We start from the raw sequence: 5,000 nt of genomic DNA on the forward strand, positions 1-5,000 counted from the left end.
ATTCATATATTGCATGTTAACAATCAAAATATTGCAAATATTGTAAAGAGACTTTCAATTTCTATTTTTTTGGACAAAAAGCACTAAAATTTTAGTTGTTTTCGCCCAACGTTTTCTTCCCTATCCCTGCACTGCCGCTTTCCACAGATAGGATGTATTTGTTTGGTCAAAAAGCACTACAATTTTAGTTGTTTTCGCCCAACGTGGGGCTCGAACCCACGACCCTGAGATTAAGAGTCTCATGCTCTACCGACTGAGCTAGCCGGGCTCCTTTGGATGCCTATAGTTTTCTTCCCTATCCCTGCACTGCCGTTTTCCACAGATAGGATGTATTTTTTTGGTCAAAAAGCACTACAATTTTAGTTGTTTTCGCCCAACGTGGGGCTCGAACCCACGACCCTGAGATTAAGAGTCTCATGCTCTACCGACTGAGCTAGCTGGGCTCTTTTGGGTGCCTATAGTTTTCTTCCCTATCCCTGCACTGCCGTTTTCCACAGATAGGATGCTGTGTAATCATAGGCTCTGGTGGAGTTTGGAAAGAAAATACACATCAGCCAGAGGCAGAAATAGTCTAAGAAAGTATCAAACACAATTACCAGTCAATATCAGAACGCATTGAAGAATATCAGGAAATAGCCGATTAAACCTGTGTGGAAACAAGTCTTATTTGTGTTTTCTCCACTTTATTTTATAGTAAGATGATACATACTTTTTCTTTTACAGTGAATACATTAAGGTGTGGTATTGCCCCATTACACATCATCCAGACATGCATTCATATATTGCATTTTAACAATGAAAATATTGCAAATATTGTAAAGAGGCTTTCAATTTCTATTTTTTTGGTCAAAAAGCACTAAAATTTTAGTTGTTTTCGCCCAACATGGGGCTCGAACCCATGACCCTGAGATTAAGAGTCTCATGCTCTACCGACTGAGCTAGCCGGGCTCCTTTGGATGCCTATAGTTTTCTTCCCTATCCCTGCACTGCCGTTTTCCACAGATAGGATGTATATTTTTGGTCAAAAAGCACTAAAATTTTAGTTGTTTTCGCCCAACGTGGGGCTCAAACCCACAACCCTGAGATTAAGAGTCTCATGCTCTACCGACTGAGCTAGCCGGGCTCCTTTGGATGCCTATAGTTTTCTTCCCTATCCCTGCACTGCCGTTTTCCACAGATAGGATGCTGTGTAATCATAGGCTCTGGTGGAGTTTGGAAAGAAAATACACATCAGCCAGAGGCAGAAATAGTCTAAGAAAGTATCAAACACAATTACCAGTCAATATCAGAACGCATTGAAGAATATCAGGAAATAGCCGATTAAACCTGTGTGGAAAAAAGTCTTATTTGTGATTTCTCCACTTTATTTTATAGTAAGATGATACATACTTTTTCTTTTACAGTGAATACATTAAGGTGTGGTATTGCCCCATTACACATCATCCAGACATGCATTCATATATTGCATGTTAACAATCAAAATATTGCAAATATTGTAAAGAGACTTTCAATTTCTATTTTTTTGGTCAAAAAGCACTAAAATTTTAGTTGTTTTCGCCCAACGTTTTCTTCCCTATCCCTGCACTGCCGCTTTCCACAGATAGGATGTATTTTTTTGGTCAAAAAGCACTACAATTTTAGTTGTTTTCGCCCAACGTGGGGCTCGAACCCACGACCCTGAGATTAAGAGTCTCATGCTCTACCGACTGAGCTAGCCGGGCTCCTTTGGATGCCTATAGTTTTCTTCCCTATCCCTGCACTGCCATTTTTCCACAGATAGTATGTATTTTTTTGGTCAAAAAGCACTACAATTTTAGTTGTTTTCGCCCAACGTGGGGCTCGAACCCACGACCCTGAGATTAAGAGTCTCATGCTCTACCGACTGAGCTAGCCGGGCTCCTTTGGATGCCTATAGTTTTCTTCCCTATCCCTGCACTGCCGTTTTCCACAGATAGGATGCTGTGTAATCATAGGCTCTGGTGGAGTTTGGAAAGAAAATACACATCAGCCAGAGGCAGAAATAGTCTAAGAAAGTATCAAACACAATTACCAGTCAATATCAGAACGCATTGAAGAATATCAGGAAATAGCCGATTAAACCTGTGTGGAAACAAGTCTTATTTGTGTTTTCTCCACTTTATTTTATAGTAAGATGATACATACTTTTTCTTTTACAGTGAATACATTAAGGTGTGGTATTGCCCCATTACACATCATCCAGACATGCATTCATATATTGCATGTTAACAATGAAAATATTGCAAATATTGTAAAGAGACTTTCAATTTCTATTTTTTTGGTCAAAAAGCACTAAAATTTTAGTTGTTTTCGCCCAACGTGGGGCTCGAACCCACGACCCTGAGATTAAGAGTCTCATGCGCTACCGACTGAGCAAGCCGGGTTCCTTTGGATGCCCATAGTTTTCTTCCCTATCCCTGCACTGCCGTTTTCCACAGATAGGATGTATTTTTTTGGTCAAAAAGCACTACAATTTTAGTTGTTTTCGCCCAACGTGGGGCTCGAACCCACGACCCTGAGATTAAGAGTCTCATGCTCTACCGACTGAGCTAGCAGGGCTCCTTTGGATGCCTATAGTTTTCTTCCCTATCCCTGCACTGCCGTTTTCCACAGATAGGATGCTGTGTAATCATAGGCTCTGGTGGAGTTTGGAAAGAAAATACACATCAGCCAGAGGCAGAAATAGTCTAAGAAAGTATCAAACACAATTACCAGTCAATATCAGAACGCATTGAAGAATATCAGGAAATAGCCGATTAAACCTGTGTGGAAAAAAGTCTTATTTGTGATTTCTCCACTTTATTTTATAGTAAGATGATACATACTTTTTCTTTTACAGTGAATACATTAAGGTGTGGTATTGCCCCATTACACATCATCCAGACATGCATTCATATATTGCATGTTAACAATCAAAATATTGCAAATATTGTAAAGAGACTTTCAATTTCTATTTTTTTGGTCAAAAAGCACTAAAATTTTAGTTGTTTTTGCCCAACGTTTTCTTCCCTATCCCTGCACTGCCGCTTTCCACAGATAGGATGTATTTGTTTGGTCAAAAAGCACTACAATTTTAGTTGTTTTCGCCCAACGTGGGGCTCGAACCCACGACCCTGAGATTAAGAGTCTCATGCTCTACCGACTGAGCTAGCCGGGCTCCTTTGGATTCCTATAGTTTTCTTCCCTATCCCTGCACTGCCGTTTTCCACAGATAGGATGCTGTGTAATCATAGGCTCTGGTGGAGTTTGGAAAGAAAATACACATCAGCCAGAGGCAGAAATAGTCTAAGAAAGTATCAAACACAATTACCAGTCAATATCAGAACGCATTGAAGAATATCAGGAAATAGCCGATTAAACCTGTGTGGAAACAAGTCTTATTTGTGTTTTCTCCACTTTATTTTATAGTAAGATGATACATACTTTTTCTTTTACAGTGAATACATTAAGGTGTGGTATTGCCCCATTACACATCATCCAGACATGCATTCATATATTGCATGTTAACAATGAAAATATTGCAAATATTGTAAAGAGACTTTCAATTTCTATTTTTTTGGTCAAAAAGCACTAAAATTTTAGTTGTTTTTGCCCAACGTGGGGCTTGAACCCATGACCCTGAGATTAAGAGTCTCATGCTCTACCGACTGAGCTAGCCGGGCTCCTTTGGATGCCTATAGTTTTCTTCCCTATCCCTGCACTGCCGTTTTCCACAGATAGGATGTATATTTTTGGTCAAAAAGCACTAAAATTTTAGTTGTTTTCGCCCAACGTGGGGCTCAAACCCACGACCCTGAGATTAAGAGTCTCATGCTCTACCAACTGAGCTAGCCGGGCTCCTTTGGATGCCTATAGTTTTCTTCCCTATCCCTGCACTGCCGTTTTCCACAGATAGGATGCTGTGTAATCATAGGCTCTGGTGGAGTTTGGAAAGAAAATACACATCAGCCAGAGGCAGAAATAGTCTAAGAAAGTATCAAACACAATTACCAGTCAATATCAGAACGCATTGAAGAATATCAGGAAATAGCCGATTAAACCTGTGTGGAAAAAAGTCTTATTTGTGATTTCTCCACTTTATTTTATAGTAAGATGATACATACTTTTTCTTTTACAGTGAATACATTAAGGTGTGGTATTGCCCCATTACACATCATCCAGACATGCATTCATATATTGCATGTTAACAATCAAAATATTGCAAATATTGTAAAGAGACTTTCAATTTCTATTTTTTTGGTCAAAAAGCACTAAAATTTTAGTTGTTTTCGCCCAAAGTTTTCTTCCCCATCCCTGCACTGCCGCTTTCCACAGATAGGATGTATTTTTTTGGTCAAAAAGCACTACAATTTTAGTTGTTTTCGTCCAACGTGGGGCTCGAACCCACGACCCTGAGATTAAGAGTCTCATGCTCTACCGACTGAGCTAGCCGGGCTCCTTTGGATGCCTATAGTTTTCTTCCCTATCCCTGCACTGCCGTTTTCCACAGATAGGATGTATTTTTTTGGTCAAAAAGCACTACAATTTTAGTTGTTTTCGCCCAACGTGGGGCTCGAACCCACGACCCTGAGATTAAGAGTCTCATGCTCTACCGACTGAGCTAGCCGGGCTCCTTAGGATGCCTATAGTTTTCTTCCCTATCCCTGCACTGCCGTTTTCCACAGATAGGATGCTGTGTAATCATAGGCTCTGGTGGAGTTTGGAAAGAAAATACACATCAGCCAGAGGCAGAAATAGTCTAAGAAAGTATCAAACACAATTACCAGTCAATATCAGAACGCATTGAAGAATATCAGGAAATAGCCGATTAAACCTGTGTGGAAACAAGTCTTATTTGTGTTTTCTCCACTTTATTTTATAGTAAGATGATACATACTTTTTCTTTTACAGTGAATACATTAAGGTGTGGTATTGCCCCATTACACATCATCCAGACATGCATTCATATATTGCATGTTAACAATGAAAATATTGCAAATATT

At 39.7% G+C, this 5,000-nt stretch overlaps 6 non-coding genes across 6 annotated transcripts; all 6 read right to left on the reverse strand.

Moving 5' to 3' along the window:
- Positions 1-195: 195 nt before the first annotated feature.
- Positions 196-268, reverse strand: TRNAK-CUU (transfer RNA lysine (anticodon CUU)). The gene has a single exon. It is a non-coding gene; the product is annotated as a tRNA-Lys (tRNA).
- Positions 269-370: 102 nt separating this feature from the next.
- TRNAK-CUU (transfer RNA lysine (anticodon CUU)) lies at positions 371-443 on the reverse strand. Its single transcript has one exon. It is a non-coding gene; the product is annotated as a tRNA-Lys (tRNA).
- A 1,205-nt stretch (positions 444-1,648) lies between these two features.
- On the reverse strand, positions 1,649-1,721 carry TRNAK-CUU (transfer RNA lysine (anticodon CUU)). The gene has a single exon. It is a non-coding gene; the product is annotated as a tRNA-Lys (tRNA).
- Positions 1,722-1,824: 103 nt separating this feature from the next.
- TRNAK-CUU (transfer RNA lysine (anticodon CUU)) lies at positions 1,825-1,897 on the reverse strand. Its single transcript has one exon. It is a non-coding gene; the product is annotated as a tRNA-Lys (tRNA).
- Positions 1,898-3,102: 1,205 nt separating this feature from the next.
- Positions 3,103-3,175, reverse strand: TRNAK-CUU (transfer RNA lysine (anticodon CUU)). The gene has a single exon. It is a non-coding gene; the product is annotated as a tRNA-Lys (tRNA).
- A 1,380-nt stretch (positions 3,176-4,555) lies between these two features.
- Positions 4,556-4,628, reverse strand: TRNAK-CUU (transfer RNA lysine (anticodon CUU)). Its single transcript has one exon. It is a non-coding gene; the product is annotated as a tRNA-Lys (tRNA).
- Between the last annotated feature and the right edge of the window lie 372 nt (positions 4,629-5,000).

Source organism: Ambystoma mexicanum, chromosome 4q (genome assembly GCF_040938575.1).
Source record: "Ambystoma mexicanum isolate Mex_15411 chromosome 4q, UKY_AmexF1_1, whole genome shotgun sequence".
In the NCBI taxonomy this organism is placed as follows: domain Eukaryota; kingdom Metazoa; phylum Chordata; class Amphibia; order Caudata; family Ambystomatidae; genus Ambystoma; species Ambystoma mexicanum.